Here is a 16,423-nt window from a genome sequence, read left to right on the forward strand (position 1 = left end):
GTCTGATAAAACAAGAAGTATCTGACAAGGCACACTTGTGTTCAACATACCCACAAAAGAAGACTTATGGGACAAATCAGATGTGGAAAGCAAGTATAGAACATATATATATTTTTTAATGATCTGCATTAACTATAAAGCGACACGAAACTCTATCCTCCTAGCCACATAGTTAGTTGCGGAGAACGCCTGACACATCTACCAAAGATTCACCTGTTGTTTAATCGCAGTGGACGGTAGAAAGAATAAGGTTTTGATTATATATACTTCTTACAGAATGTTTTGTTATTGTTAACTAGCAGCCCGTCCCGACCTTGTCCGGGAGCAATCAGGCTTCCCCGACCCCCGCCCGCCCCGACATTGTCCAGAAGCCCGGGCCCCCGCCGGGCCGTCCCCCGCCTGCCCTGACCCCCGCCTGCCCCAACATTGTCCGTGGGTCCCCTTACCTCAGCTGCCGCTCCTCCCCCGCGCTCCTCAGTTTACCGCTCCCCTCTCCTCTCGCCTGTCCGTTGCTCGTCACCTCATCGCTCCTCCCACCTGTCCGCTGCTTGTCACCTCACCGCCGCTGGTCACCGCTCCTCTGGCCTGTCCGCTGCTCCTCACGTCACCGCTCCTCCCCCGGGCCATGTCCGCCGCTCCTCATCGTGCTCCTGGACGCCGCTCCTCCCCGCGCTCCCGACGTGAGCACGCACGTCGCGACCGCGCTATTCGGAGGGACTACTTTTTTTTATGTACATTTTTTTAAATAACGTTTTTTTTAAATTTATGTAGCCTATAACCATCTGCACACCCTGACGATTCCAACGGTGTATCGGGTGTGTGGATTGGCGCTGTGGTTCCCGAGTTTACCCGCCTCAAAGCCTCAAAGTTCTTCCTTTATTATAGTAGTATAGATGACAACTTGTGTATTGCACAGTCTGCCATTAAATGCCATCACTGTGCTTTCTGGTTGTCTGAACTATGATTTTTTTTCACATTTTCACCCAGACAACCAGTAGTAATAGGTATGAAATGAATACTCCTCTGGTCTCAGGCAGGATGAGATTGATGAAATCTCAAGGCAGTATCAGATGGGGGAAGGTTAAAAAAGCTGTGGTCGAAAGGGGTGGACCAAAAGCCCACCCGTTTTATTTATGTTGCACTGTCAAACCTCAGAGAAAAAATAAATCATTAAGTGGTTACCCAAAGTGCAGGTAAAAAAAATACCCACTATTTCAAGTTAATATTAAAAAAACTAAAGATAAAAGGCACACTTGCGATCAGGTTTATCACTGAAGAGGAAGGAGCTATGTTTAGATGTTGCCTACCAATAGTTCTTGCCTACCAGACAACACAAGCTGACTGGTTGCGAAAAGTCTACTGTGGGTTTACCAAGAGCTTACAGTGGGCTAGCAATCCGCACATTGCTTACTATTAGTTTTATTGTCACTCCCATTTGCTTGCTAATTATTTGCTGGCTTGCTGTCCTAATCTTGTGTTTTCCCTCTACCCATAAACCTACCCTCTTTACTGCCCTTTTGATTGCCTCATTTGTGTCTTTCTACTGTTCACTTTTAGGGGGTGACTTTTTAATTTTTTTTTATAAAGAACTCCATGAGAGTGCATGTGTTTTCCACCTCTCAACCTCCTGTGCGTCTCTCACTACCAAGTACTCCCCGCTGTCCAATTTGTTTTGATTGGGCTCGCTAACGTGTGTTTCGCCTTGTGTTGCTCTCTCCCTTGTGTGCTGCTCTCTCTCTCTCTCATGTGCTTCTCCCTGTCCACCCACGCTCTGTATTGACCTCTCCTTTATTTGCTATTCCCTGTGTTGTTCTCTTGTGTGCCCTTTGCCCTCCCTAACACCCTGTGTTTTGTTGTGTTCTCTCCATTGAGTGCTTTTCCCCCCACACTTGTTTGCTTTCTTCCTATTGAACTGCTTTGGCAACAGACTAGGTATATTGTGATCTGCAGCCAGCGATCGAACCATGATCCCCAGATTCTAGCATCAGTCGCGCCGCCGCGCCACACCTCTCTCCTACCAGTTATTCTGTTCCCCTCCTACACCAAAGGTGCTTTATTCTTTTGTGCTTTCTTGATAAATAATTTTTTTTTTTTTTTTACTTACCGAGCCAAGTGGTGTCCTCCATCTTGTATCGCTAAACAATAAAGCAAATAGTGCCCACATCTATCCACTTGGGCATGCATGCGTGATGATCCGTATACTCATAAATAATCATCATACCTGCCAACTTAAAGAACAATCTCATCGTATGGGGAGAGGGCAGGGCCTTGAACGGTGCGGGCCTCGTGCAGAGAAGTACCCACAAGGTACTTTGGAACCCTTCTCTGCCTACAACCCCCTTCCTCCCAAAAGGAAAACAAAGCTTGCTGAGGGTAGTGCTGATGTCTTGGAGTGTTTTCACACCCCTTAATGGACGTCGGCAGTTCAGCCTAGGAAAAGGAGCGGGAAAACGACTATTTACAGTGGGTTTCAGCTTGTTTTCCTTTCCACCCGATGAAATCCGCTTCTCACCAGGAGACTGTGTGATGGAAGCCAATATCGTGTGAGTGGGCAGATATGAATCATGCATGCATGCACCAGTGAAATGACATGACTGACAGCAAAGGCCGTGCCATCGCAACATTTTTTTTTTTTTGGTGATACTACCTGGCAGGGCGAAAATTAAAATTGCTTTGGACCCTACACTGCAAAGCATTTGGTAAAGCCAATAGCAAGGCAAGACCTTTTGGCGTTTCCACTGCTTGTTAGAGGTATGTAAACGATGTCTACAGGTTTTTTGTGGTCACTCAAAGTCAAGGGAGCCAGTGAGCTGACCTATTTCCTTATTCTGTGCTGGACGGAAGCAATATCATACCGGACAACTCACCTGGTGCCACCGTGTGACACACAATATTGGCTCCCATCACACTCTCTTTCTGTGAGGAGCCTATATCACACGGGCAGGAAAACAAGCTGAAAGCCACTGTAAATAGTGGTTTTCCAGCTCGTTTTTCGAGCCTTTGAACTACCGACACCATTAAGGGGTGTGAAAACACCCCAGGACATCGGCAACAGGCAAGCTTTTTAGGTCTCGCATACGCAGCGTGCAAGCGGTGGTTAGGAGGGCTTTTAGCCATTGCTCTGCTCTTATTGAAGCACACACTCGTGCTTGTGGTGGCATCCACCTTGCGGGAGCGAGCAGCGGCGCGCATGCTAATTGGCTGTTGCTCGCTCCTGCAAGGCGTATGGGGCCACAAGCATGAGTGTGCTTCAAAACAGTCATTAAGCAGACCCGTCCTCCTAATGCACTACATCATTGTGCTATATTATCGTTGTTCACTGTGCTTCCAAGCGCGTGCGAGAGCGCACCACTCGCGAGTGCACCCCCGCCTCTCTCTCCCTCGTTGTAAAGCATGTGGCCGTGATCTAAGTGGCACGGTGGAGTCCATATCAAAGAGAATACTTCGAATTTCATCTGACTAGCAATATAACTTTCACAGCTGACCGGTAGTGGTTTTTTAGCCCATTTGTTAGAACCTTGATATTTCACTTCAGCAACTACGTCATTTACTTGTCTTGATGGAACTCCAGACACGTGCTTCCGGTCTGTCTTTAATTTTTAATTTTTACTTTTGCAAAGCACTGTAGTCTGTCTTCTGTGTCTGGGTGTAATGCAATTAGTCCCTCTTTGGTTTCTCTTTGGTACTGTATTCTTACCAAGATTGCGACCCCCTTGGCGGTAAATTCAGGTAAGTGCTGATTGGGGGCGCTTGTATGGAAACTTATAAGACCGGTGATAATTCTGAACCGGTACGTGGGTTCTCACACAACTGTATGGCTGTAGGTAATTAGAAGGTAAAGTAAGGGCGATATATCCACGGGCAGGTTCGTCCATAGTAGAATGGAGCCTGGAGTAACAGGATCCACGAAGTTGCTCGTTATCACCAGTCTTAAAAGTTTCCATACAAGCGCTTCAAACCCTGAAGAGACACAGGCACTGACCTATTGACGAAACACGTGTCGGCTTGCGTTGTTGTCATTTTTCACATGAAAATCCTCATAAAAACTATCCATAAAGAAAACCACCGGTGTTGACGACTTCATTATCTACAAATGTATTAACTTATGATCATACATGTGTGCCCAGTACTGTGTTACAGTCGTAAACCTACTATTAAGTCGGAGTTTGATCATAACAAAAAAATAGTAAACTTACACAAAAGTGTAGATTTACCTTTGTGAAAGAGGCCCTGCGAGTGTAATTTACTACTGGTAAAATTACTCATGATAAATAACACTCGCAGTTTGTGAATACCAAAAAGCAGTAAAGTTACTACAGTAAGTGTAAGCTTACACAAAATTGTGATTTTTGTCTTGTGAATCAGTCCCAATGTGTTCTGGATACATGCACAGATGAGTCAGTGGGAGGCTACCTCCTCCTTCATAAAGGTGCTCAAACATGTGCTGGCCACCCTATCTAGCTATGGGCCATGCGCTCTGGATACATGCATTATTGTGCCTGTGGAATGCTGCCTGCTTCATCATCATAGTGCATCAACATGTGTAGCGCACCCTATTCCCGATGTGTTCTGGATCCATGGACCAATGTGTCTGAGCGATGTGCCTCCAGCCTCAACTGAACGGTCCCCCAATCCCTTTCCCTCCTTGCTCCTGTATCGGCCCCCCTCTGCTCTGCTCCTTTATTCATGGACTTCTTTACTTGTTTTTCTTTTGTCCTGGCTGCCATTTTGCCGCTGCTCTCGGCCGCTTCTTTCTCCTGACCCTGGCCCACCATCTTGTCCGTTCCCTCAGCCTTTACCCTTCTCCCTCGTTTCCCCCTTGACGATCCACAAATTTTTCTGATTTGCCTTTTTTCCATACCCCAGTATCCCTCCCACCCTCCCTTCTCCCACCCAATTCTACTATTTGTATATATATATATATATATGTATATAGAGATAACTCTAATCACTAGTATATGCTGTAGACCATTGTACTCTCAACTATTCCTATGTAACGCTTAGAGTTTATCCATTTGTATTGCTTCCTTGAGTGACTCTCTCCCTTGTGTGACTTTACAACTTGTACATTTGCAATTTTTTCTGCTTGTATCTTTTATGTAACGCACGTAATCCTAAATCCTTATGTATTGAAACTGGTTCTTATGTATAGCGCTCTGAAACCTTCGGGTAAAGTTCACGCTAGATAAAATCGCATTAAATAAAAATAAAATAAAACTTACAAGTACCCAAAAACGAGACTTATTGGCTATGCCACTGCTTGTTATTTTTAGGAGGAGTGGGTTTGGGGCTGGTGGCGTTCAAAAGTTGCTCCTGGGTACTTCTCTGCACTTAAGACCCCGCCCCCTCCTCACACGGCGAGATCGTTCTTCAAATTGCCAGGTATACAATATGTGAATGCTAATTTAACAGCCCCGGGGATTAAGTACCCTGACCAGAAGCCCTTCGACCGTTATGTATTAGGTATGAGGTTATTTTACACCCCCCAAAAACAAAAACTATTGTGCAGTGAGAAGCGGTTCCAGGAGACCGACCTATGAAATGGATAAAGTATGTGAATAACACTCCATTAGCAAGATTCATACGCTCCTGTGGTTTAAAAAAAATCAATCTTTATACACTTATTCATCGTTTCATTTCACTTCCATGCTTTTACAGCGCCCCCATCCTTTCAAATTATCCTTGCATGAAAAGTTGGTCTCGAATAGCAATTCAACAATGGTATGCTCTAACAGCAGCCCTCTGCCTGCAACAAAGTTTATGGAAGAATTTAAATCAATATTCACATATCAGACGATGAATACATAGCGTTTTAAAATCAGAGTAAAATAGACACAACATGTCATTGAAAAATATATCATGGCGGCTCACAGTGGGGCTCGTTGTGAAAATGAAGCTTTAAATGACGGAGGGATCCATTGACAAAATAAAACTTTCAATCACAAATTTTAAAGTAAAAAAAAAAAATGATGTTTCCGCCCGGTCTCGAACCGGGGACCTTTCGCGTGTTAGGCGAACGTGATAACCACTACACTACGGAAACTGCCATGTGCGTGGTGTTCTCTGTAGGCTACTTGACAATGTCTCTGTTGCCCCCTGTGTTCGTGTACGAGAATGCATAGTTGTATCAATTCTTATACAGGAAAAAGAGTAGTGTGTACTTAAACATCCAGTGCATTAAACACAGCACGATGCTGGTAATTTTCTTATTAATGATACAATCACCAACCCGAACAAATTGCCCACGGAAGTACCGACTTTCCGTCATAGACATACCAGTGCAATCAACAACCTTTACATCGGCGACTCATTTCCTCTTTCCTCCCACCCACATTCCTTTCATCTCTAGTTCTTACATCTATTTCTTCCTTCTTTTTTCTTTCTCCGTTTACATTAGCATTTATTTATTTATAAAGTATTTCCCCTTCCTTCTCGCTTCTGTCCGTATGTTCTCGCTTACCGTCACCCGACAATACGGGGTGCGAATCAATTCAATTCCAATCAGATTTGTGGCGAAGATCTCTCTATTTCAGAGGAAACAAAACAAAAAACACAGACACACTCTCCCTCTCACACGCCACCTCCCCCCCCTCATTCTGGCTGTTTATCCGGGGACCCCAATGAATCATCATTGGATTCTGGGGGGGCCCACTGAGTCATTACTGGAATCTGGGGGCCCCCACTGAGCCTTTATTGGAATCTTGAGACCCCCACTAATGATTTATTGGAGTCCGCGGACCACGTTCTAAACAAAATTGATGTGTAACCGCAAAAACAATACAAAGACATACATAAACATGCAATCATTAAACGAATACCAAACTTATTAAATATTAAATTAAAAAACATGCAAAAAATCTAAATTCTAATGGGAATAGATTAGCTTTTCTAAATTAAATTGAGGCCGCCCATCGTCCATGCTAAATTCTGTTTGATGCACTTGTACTGCTTCCACAAATAAACCCAAGGATAACAAGTTAATTTGTAGTCTTTTAGTCACATTTACAGAACATATTCAAAAGTTCAATATAACATGTTGTTCCTTTATTTATACACCTCTTATTAATCTGTTAATGTTATTTGATATTCGAACAAGTCATGCACTCCCAGACTAGAAGTCATGGACCCCTTGGGGCCCCAGAGACCACAGGTTAAGAAAATGCGGAACTAAAGGTTTGTGTAGTAAAATGTTCTTAGAGCAGGTACGCGTGGAAGCAGGGTACTTTATTTAATGTGGGCTTCTATTGAGTTTGGCATCAGTAATAGAATAAACAAGTCATCAGCATTCCAAAGCTATAGCATTTGTCCTACATGGGAGGGAGATTGAGGCAAAAGGTAGCGGGGAGGCAACAATAAGAATAGGGGTCGAAATGAGGGAAAATGGAACAATAGCTGTTACAATAAATAAAGTGACCATATACAAGTTTTCTTCAGACAAGGCAGAGCAAACTGACGCGTCTATAACTATCACACACATGCTAACCACAGCATGCGTAATCGGTGTGATGGCATCCAATATTAGTGAGTTGTGGACTATGTAGTACTAAGATTTGGAATTTTGTTACCCAACCTCTTAGTGTATAGCTGACTTCCCAAAACTTTCATCCATTCGCAAAAAGTTGGCACGCAATTTGCAACCCCTTTTTTTATATGGACATTTTTCACATCCGGCCCAAAGATTCTTAGTGTTTGGACTGGATTCTTGCACCGCTCTAAAACCGCAATGCATCATAGAGAGTTGACCCCCTACTAAAGCTTGCCTAGGAGGAATACGTGGGGAGGACCTCTAGGTTTTGACGCAAAATTTAGAGTTGTATTATCAAGCATTCCTAGTTTTTGTTTGCTTTTTTGGTGTATATGTAAAGCGCGCTGATACCCACGGGTCAAGCTAGCTCTATATAAAACTTTTAAAATAAACAAACAAATAAATGTATGTAGATCAACAATAGAGGCCTAACCTGGCTTTGCATCAAAACCTAAGACTGAAGAGGGCCATTGCTGGGCTATACTCTAAGGTGGTCGCACACTAGTGCGGTTTCTTCCCTAGGTCTGCAATCCAACAGAACTAGCTTGAGTCCTCTATCAGCCCACCACAAGTCCTTGCAGGCACAACGCTGAGGATTTCCGCAACTGGTAGCATAAGCAATGCTAGCCTGGGGCCTGGAAGACAAGGAGCAAGAATGACCCCATCCCATGTCTACAGCATCCTGCCTCCTGGAGACATGACTGAGGCGGGGTCTACTGGCAGGCCAGAGGTAGTAACCCTGTCCACATTTACAGTATGTCTGACTAGGTGCCTGGAATGCACAGAATGAATGATGCAATTGAATGTTTGTATGTGGTCTACAGTGGAAGCTCGCAGAAAATTAGAGGGAAGATGGAGGCCTGACAGGAACTAGGCAACTTTCAAACTTTGGCGACGAGGATTGGATTAAAATACACACACCAGTGCTCATCTGTGTGCTGGTGAGCATGATCCAAGGATTGCGAATGTTGGGAAGAGTAGTGCCCTGTAGCAAGAGATAAAAGTGTAGTACACTTGTGTGTGTATTAGTGGGAACGGGGAAACAGCTGAACTCTCATGAGGTTGTATGCAGCGATTACCCCCATGGTATGCAAAGTTCAGCAAGTGCTGTACCATGTTGTAAGAGGTAACTTGGTAAGTTAGAGAAGTTTTGTATCATATCATGACACATTTTCTTTGTGTGGGGGGGGGGGGGGGGGGGGGGGAAGCCCATCGTGTGCTAAATTGAGGAAGAGAGCATCCCGAATGAGTAATGCAATGGGTGTGCTGTGGAAGAACAAAAGTGCCATGTATTGCGAGGTTGCATGTAGAATTAACTCATGGAGTGAACATGTCAGGGACTGTAGTATCCCATGATCTTGGGGCCAATAGCCAGGTTTTGGCTGAGTGTGCATTCAGACCCATCGTTATCCTGTACAAATGAGTAGATTTTGACAAGTATGTGGTATTACAGGTAGAGTAAGTTTGAGATTGTTTTGTGTGTGGGGGGGGGGGGTTGTGTGCTGTTTGAGTGAAATGGGAGCCAGTGTTGTGTTTGAATGGTAGTGTTTGATGTAGCTCTAGAGTGTTGTAGGTGAGTTCTTCTTTATGTGGAGTCAAGGGTTGTATTGCTGGATTGCTGTAGTGTTTGATTGTTGTGCTTTGTTAATAATTTTCCAGTATGATTCTTTGGAGGAGGCTCTGTCATCATTGTGTCAGGGAGACACAATGACCTTTCATGAGGCCGTTTCCAAAAGGCGTGGCACTAGATGCTTTCTTCAGCCTGGCTTTTCACCATGTTGGTCTGGCCAGCAAATAATACGGGATATTCGGTGGTGCTGGGTTGAATTTTTGTGTGTGTTTGTGGTGGAATGTGTGTCCTTCTGGGGTCGTGTTGCTTGTGGGTTACGAAGAAAGTGTGAGCGTTTGTTGTGTCAATATCACCTGTGGGGTTTAACAGTGTGATGTGGAATTCTGGGGACTTAGTCTATAAGTGTTGTTGTGAGAACAGGTTTTGTTTTGGAGTTAGGTGAAGGGAGATTTGAGTTAAGGTGATGTATCCTTACATTTTCTGTTTTTGTTTTGTTTGTGTCTTGAATGTGTTACTTCGGGGTGATGAGACACCTGTTGTTGAATGAAGCTGGCGAGTTCTGTGCCCTGCCAGTTGAGTGCCTGGGCCCCTCGTCACTACATGTCTTGTGTCCACAAATGTTGTATGGTGTCAATGCCACCATCTGGGACACTTGTGCAATGGTAGTCATACCCTATTTGTTGTTTACCTACTTTGATTGAAACCAGGTGTGGGGAGCCTCATGTCTTGACCCATCGCTGAGTTTTTGTGACTCTATAGTCTTGTGTGTTTGAATGGGTGTTAGATTATTGAACAGGTCGTTCAAGAATTTAACCAGTTTTTTGGATAAATGTGTAAGCTAGTCTTAAGGATTGGGTGATTGTGAATAATTGTCCCTGTATTTTATATGCAAGGAAATGGCATTTCTTTGTTTTCTTGTATGTAAAAAAGGATTGTGTGTGGTATCCTGTGTGCCCCCATGCCCTGTACGTCTGAGCTGGTGAGTGGAAGCGAGGATACAGAAGGATGGCGCCCAAACACGACTAATATGCGGTTGCCTTATTTTAAGCGGCCTAACATGAAATAAAGAACTTCCCTTCCACCTGAGCATCTGCAGACTCTTGTATGAAGGCAGCCCCTGCCATCTGACTCCCACAAAACCCCATCAATCTCGGGAATAGAGGAGTCAAGTATCTAAGGGCTGGCCGACTGCTGCCACTGGGACCACTGCGGCTGCTGTTCGGGTCATAGGCCATAGTGCACGGGTCAAGATCGTGTGGAAGTCCCACCGGAATTAATTGAAGGGTCTATCTACAAATCTTACCATGATATGTGGATTTGCAAAACATGTGTTACCCTGAAGGGTATCTTGGAACTGAAATAACAGATGTTTGTTGTTACCCAACTCAGTGGACCACTCTTTTTTATTTTTTTTATAAACTTTATTCAACGATTTAGGTCATAAAAGTGTACATAAAAATCACAGTTTTGATTAAAAAAATCCATGAAAACATACAATAAATATTAAAAGGATATTAAACTACAATAGACTAATGCCGAATATCATTTTACATTAATTCATGAATCCTAAAAACAATCTGATAAAATACATTTGGGGACAGAGGAGTATTAAACAAAAATCTCATATCAATAGCCCCCTATATTTATGGGTATAGACAGCTTAAAAGTCACATGCCTACCGCTATATGTTTTCTGCGAATTACCGAAGCCCATTTCAGAAATTTGGCCACAGCCAGAGCAATTAGGGGTGTCGGGTCTGTACATAAAATTCTTAAAGCCTCCCAGTGTCTTTGTATACCTAATAGTTTGCATACAGGCTTGATCCCCAAGGATCTAGGGGCAGTATACAAAGGACAGAAGAATAGGAAATGGCTTAGTGACTCTTGCTCCTCCCCACACTTAGGGCATCTATCATTACCGTTTTCCCCTGCCCATTTAGCTGTAAAAGACTTTACTGGGAGGGAACCTACTCTAAGTTGGAAATAGAGCTTACGGTCCAACTGTTTCCCAATAATGTCCCAGTATAATTCCAGCTTTGGTCGATCCTTAATTTCCAAGAACCGTTCTGTTAAGTGCGAGGAGAATCCCTTTACCCTCATGTCTGTAATCACCATCTCCCAATACTTTTCTTTTAATTTTTTTTAGAGGGAAATAAGGCATTTTCCGGGTAATCCCATAGCTCCCTCATACCCAATTGAAGGAGTAGAGACCGGATGGCCCTCAGCCAATGAATTTTATGGCAAGAATCCTTAACCATTATCTCCCTCAGACCCAGAGCGTAATGCTGTAATTCTTCCGTAGTCCACAGGCGGCGCCAATACAATAATGGCCTTAAGAATGCTTGATCTTGCACCTCCTTTTTTCCAAGATCCCACATTAGTGGAATTAGCGGGGTACTTATGGGAACACTAGTTGCTTTGCGCAAAAATAAGTTTTCTGCCAGCGTCAACTTTCTTAAGTCCTCAAATCCCCAAAGTTCGGCTCCGTAAAGGGCCGAACATAGCACCTTCAACCCGTAAACTTCCATTAAGGGGCTAATGGGCTTTGTTAGTGATGAGGAGAATTTTTTCAGAAGAGTGCCTGCCTGCTGACGATGTTTAAGCACTGCAATGTCCAGTTGGCTTGACCATCCCAGATCACTCTGGAGGGTAACCCCCAGGTAGGTGAATGCATCCACCCGCTCCAGCGGGGACCCATTCATATACATCTTCCCTCTGAATGGTCTGGCAGACCCCTGCATCTTGCGGGCAGTAAGAACCATAAATTTCGTTTTTTCAGTATTTATTTCTAGGCCCCTATCGAGGCAGAAATCTTCAAAACGCTTCAGCGCGTTCTGGAGCCCACTAGGTGTTTTGGAAATGATGAGTGTCATCCGCAAACATGAGGATCGGGACCCGCTCACCAGACATCGCAGGGGCGTCGGTCGGGACCAGGGAGAGGTAATCCGCCACCCCATTCACAAAGAGCGAGAACAAGGTCGGCGCCATAACGCAGCCTTGCCTCACTCCCCGCTCCACCGGGAATGGCTCTGTAACCTCTCCCTGGCAACCCCACCGAACCCTAGTGAACGTGCCCTCATGCAGACGGACGACCAAACTCAGCAATTCTGGGGCCATCCCCTGCTCCGCTAGGACTTCCCACAATGTGTGGCGTGGGACCAAGTCGAAAGCCGCCCTTAAATCTACAAAGACTGCGTACAGGGAGCCATTTTCCAAGACCACGGTGCTCCAATATAAAATAATGAAGCGTAAAACCTGGTCTATGGTACCTGTTTTTGGGCGAAAACCAGCCTGGAGGTGACTTAATATGTTATCATTATCCATCCAGTTCTGGATTCGGCCCAGAACCAGTTGCCCCATGATTTTTGCATGCAGTCAATCAAGCTAATTGGCCTGTAGTTATTCGCAAGTGACTTATCCCCTTTTTTATAGACCGGCACTATTTCAGCCCCTTTCCATGATTTAGGGACTTCCATCCCTTGGGCTATTGCGTTCACCACATATAAAATATAGGTCTGCCATCATCCTCTATTATTTAGAAATAGATCTGCGAGGACACAATCCAAGCCGGTAGCCCGTCCCTCTGTGACAAGGTCGAATGCCCTATCCACATCACCCACAGTGAAGACAGCCTCCTTATAGAATGTATAATCAAATGCTCCCGCACTGTTCCCCGTCGCCCGACTAGCGTATTGGGGCTTAAAAAAAGCAACCCAGGCGTTTTGATCAACATTATTTTGGGGGCTCTCACGATTCCCTCCTCTGTCCCATTTAAAAATTTCCCAAAAGAGTTTGGGGTTCTTTGCACTACATGCCACTTTGAGATCCTGCCACTTGGCCTCCTTCCAGTCCCTTTTGGCTATGTGTTGCTTAAGCCTATAATTCACACGGGCCAACCTTATTGTGCCCATGTCTTTAGTTTTTAGGGCTTGTCCCAACTCTCCCCTAGCTTGGCGGCACAAACCATCGTACCAGCTCTCCACTTCCTTTGTCAAAATTCTTCTTTTACCTGAGCTCGGTTTACAAAAATAGGTTTTAAGTTTAGTAAAAAACCCGATATGAGCTTCTAAGAGTAGATTGAAGGGGAACCCCTTCCGGGTGGAGCTTCCTCCAGAGCCTCTAGTGCCCCTTCCAAATCTCCCTCAATTTTGCCAATAATTTCCTGATGCTCAACAACTTGACACCATTTAAGGTGTTGCTCATCATTTGCCAAAACTAAAGCTCGAGGAGAGAGACCCCCATGAGCCTCAACCCCTTCCTGTAAACCCAGGTTAAACAATGCAGTCAAGGGATTGTGGTCACTTTCAATACGGGTCATCACCTCCATGTCCTGAAGGGTAGACCACAAGCCAAGGGGGATCAATAAATAGTCAATGTTGCTTGCCCTAACACCATTATCCAAAGTTTCCTTTCCCATTCTGTCTGACAATGTGCGTCCGTTGGCCGCCCTCAGCTGGTTTCCCAAACAGAGGCACTTTAACTGAATTGCGGCCTCAGTCCACTTCCTTATGGGTTTAGTACCAAGCTGAGGAACTCCCCACCTAGCGTCCTCATCCTCTGTTAAGTGCGCATCATCCAACCCAAAGGGTTCAAAAGTGGTGTTAAAGTCCGCACCGATCATTGTCAGGGTGTTAGGAGGGGTAGCCTGAACTAATATATCCAGCTCAGATACAACATCAGATTTCTTGCCACCTTGAAGGCCCCTAGCAGACATTGTAGATATCAATTTCTAAATTAGCATGGAATCTAAACCTAACTCCAAGAATATCATTATTTACAACTGGGAGTAACTGTGTATAACATTTCAGGGACTGCCTAACCCATATCACTAGTCCCCCCCCCATAGGACGCCCCGGGCCTTTTTTAACAGCTGGAACAAAGTAATTCAAATACACGAACAGGGAAGCGCCAGGAGGCGCCTTAAGGGAGAGCTACGCTCGGCGGAGCGGGGGGGGAACGAAAAGCTTACCGGCACCAAGGAGGGGGGGAAGGAGAGCAAGCCCTCACTCGTGCCGCCACCGCCAGGAGTCCACTTGACCAGCCTACAGCGCCGCCGCTCCGGGACTACATATCCCGGCGGCGCTGCTCCTACACGCAACAGGGAAGCACCAGGAGGCGCCTTAAGGGAGAGCTACGCTCGGCGGAGCGAGGGGGAACGAAAAGCTTACCGGCACCAAGGAGGGGGGAGGAGAGCAAGCCCTCACTCGTGCCGCCACCGCCAGGAGTCCACTTGACCAGCCTACAGCGCCGCCACTCCTGGACTACATATCCCGGCGGCCCTAGCGGCGGCGCTGCTCCTACACGCAACAGGGAAGCGCCAGGAGGCGCCTTAAGGGAGAGCTACGCTCGGCGGAGCGAGGGGGAACGAAAAGCTTACCGGCACCATGGAGGGGGGAGGAGAGCAAGCCCTCACTCGTGCCGCCACCGCCAGGAGTCCACTTGACCAGCCTACAGCGCCGCCGCTCCGGGACTACATATCCCGGCGGCCCTAGCGGCGGCGCTGCTCCTACACGCAACAGGGAAGCGCCAGGAGGCGCCTTAAGGGAGAGCTACGCTCGGCGGAGCGAGGGGGAACAAAAAGCTTACCGGCACCAAGGAGGGGGGAGGAGAGCAAGCCCTCACTCGTGCCGCCACCGCCAGGAGTCCACTTGGCCAGCCTACAGCGCCGCCGCTCCGGGACTACATATCCCGGCGGCCCTAGCGGCGGCGCTGCTCCTACACGCAACAGGGAAGCGCCAGGAGGCGCCTTAAGGGAGAGCTACGCTCCGCTTCCTGGGACGCCGGGCTAAGCCCGGGCAAAGGGCGGGCCCTCTGTGGCCCTCAGTGGCCCGATTAGGACGGGACGGGCCACCCCCCTTGTAACTTCTGCTAAAGGAGGTATAGTCTACACACATTATTCTTAACTTTCTTACTGTGACATCACTATTTCCGCTACTGAAATAGGTAAAAGAACTTGTCTGAAGGCATTCCCATTCTCTGTAGGTGCCTGTTGCTACTTACGCCATGTCTTTTAAGGGAGGCCGGAAACTTCCTACTTTGACAAGGGACATGGCTAAGGGGTCGATGGTCCACTACTTAAACAAGATAACACCACCTACTGCCCAACAACTTGTAAGAACAGAACGAGAACGACTGTCTACTGACTGTTCCAATAGTGTTTTCACTCCCCCACAGTCAGCCGCCGTAGGACCAAACCTATCATTTCTGGAGGAACTTAATAGTCTTTGCAAATCCAACTATGCTGCTGTTAAGTCTACATCAGAGCACATTAATGCATCCTTCTGTCCTACAGTCACCACAAGCCCCCAGTCCAGTACATTATCCCCACCCTATGGAAACCTCCTGGGAACTTCTTTCTGTCCACCTGAAACAGGTAACACGAACCCCATAATGCCTCTCCTGGACCTCTCTGGTAAAAGAAAACGACCAGTGGATAAATACACAGGCACCCAAGCAAAGCAGAAAAAATTGTCTGCACCCCCAACCTCACCAACCCTGTTGGCCCAGCTACAAACAATGATTAACTCTGCGATACACCCTTTAATAGAAAAAATGAACAATCTTGAGGATAGGATCGTGGCAATAGAGGAAATGACCAAGACAAATTTGCTACTCCTAAAAAGTATGGCAGGTGCTAATTATGTACAGCCGTCACGCGACACTGTAACGCCTTTAATAACTCCCCTAAATAATATCCATCAACACCGACAGGCAGTCCCAGGTAAGCTAACGCCACCCATCGAGAAAGTTCCCGCCAAACTAATAACAACACATAGTTGTTCCCTTGAAACAGGGCTGAAGAAAGTAACCATACCGCCCAAAGGGCAACTTCCCAATACAGGGAACATGCCACGAAAATCAAATCACATCCATTTACCCCCGGAGGCCGCCCCGTTTGTGTGTGTCCTCTCTGGTGTGCCTGAGCTCACAAATGGAAAAACTGAAAATCAACAGGAGCTAAGAAATAAGGCACTGTTTTGGTTAACCAAGAATAGACCCCTGCCCCCTGATATCGACGGTAGAATACAATGTGTTAGAAGAGTGGGATGGTTAGGTCCGCTTCGAAAAGAGATCTGGCGATTTGGTGCGGATTAAGTTTATAAATAGCAATGTTGTCCCATACCTACAGACTTGGAAACCACAGATAGGAGATGGATCTATACACACCTGGGGACTATCCGACTTTTATCCCAGACAATCATCCCACCCCCATACAAGATTAATGAAGAGAGTAACTCTTGGTTGGGCTGAAACGGCTCCGGGGTGAGGGGCATCAACATTTAGACTGACCTGATATACTATCGATTTGGTACCTGACCTCTTTTAAAG

General features: G+C 46.0%; 1 non-coding gene across 1 annotated transcript; it reads right to left on the reverse strand.

Annotated features, from left to right (window-relative positions):
- Window positions 1-5,970: 5,970 nt before the first annotated feature.
- Window positions 5,971-6,043, reverse strand: TRNAV-AAC (transfer RNA valine (anticodon AAC)). Its single transcript has one exon. It is a non-coding gene; the product is annotated as a tRNA-Val (tRNA).
- Between the last annotated feature and the right edge of the window lie 10,380 nt (window positions 6,044-16,423).

Source organism: Lissotriton vulgaris, chromosome 12 (genome assembly GCF_964263255.1).
Source record: "Lissotriton vulgaris chromosome 12, aLisVul1.2, whole genome shotgun sequence".
NCBI classification, from domain to species: Eukaryota; Metazoa; Chordata; class Amphibia; order Caudata; family Salamandridae; genus Lissotriton; species Lissotriton vulgaris.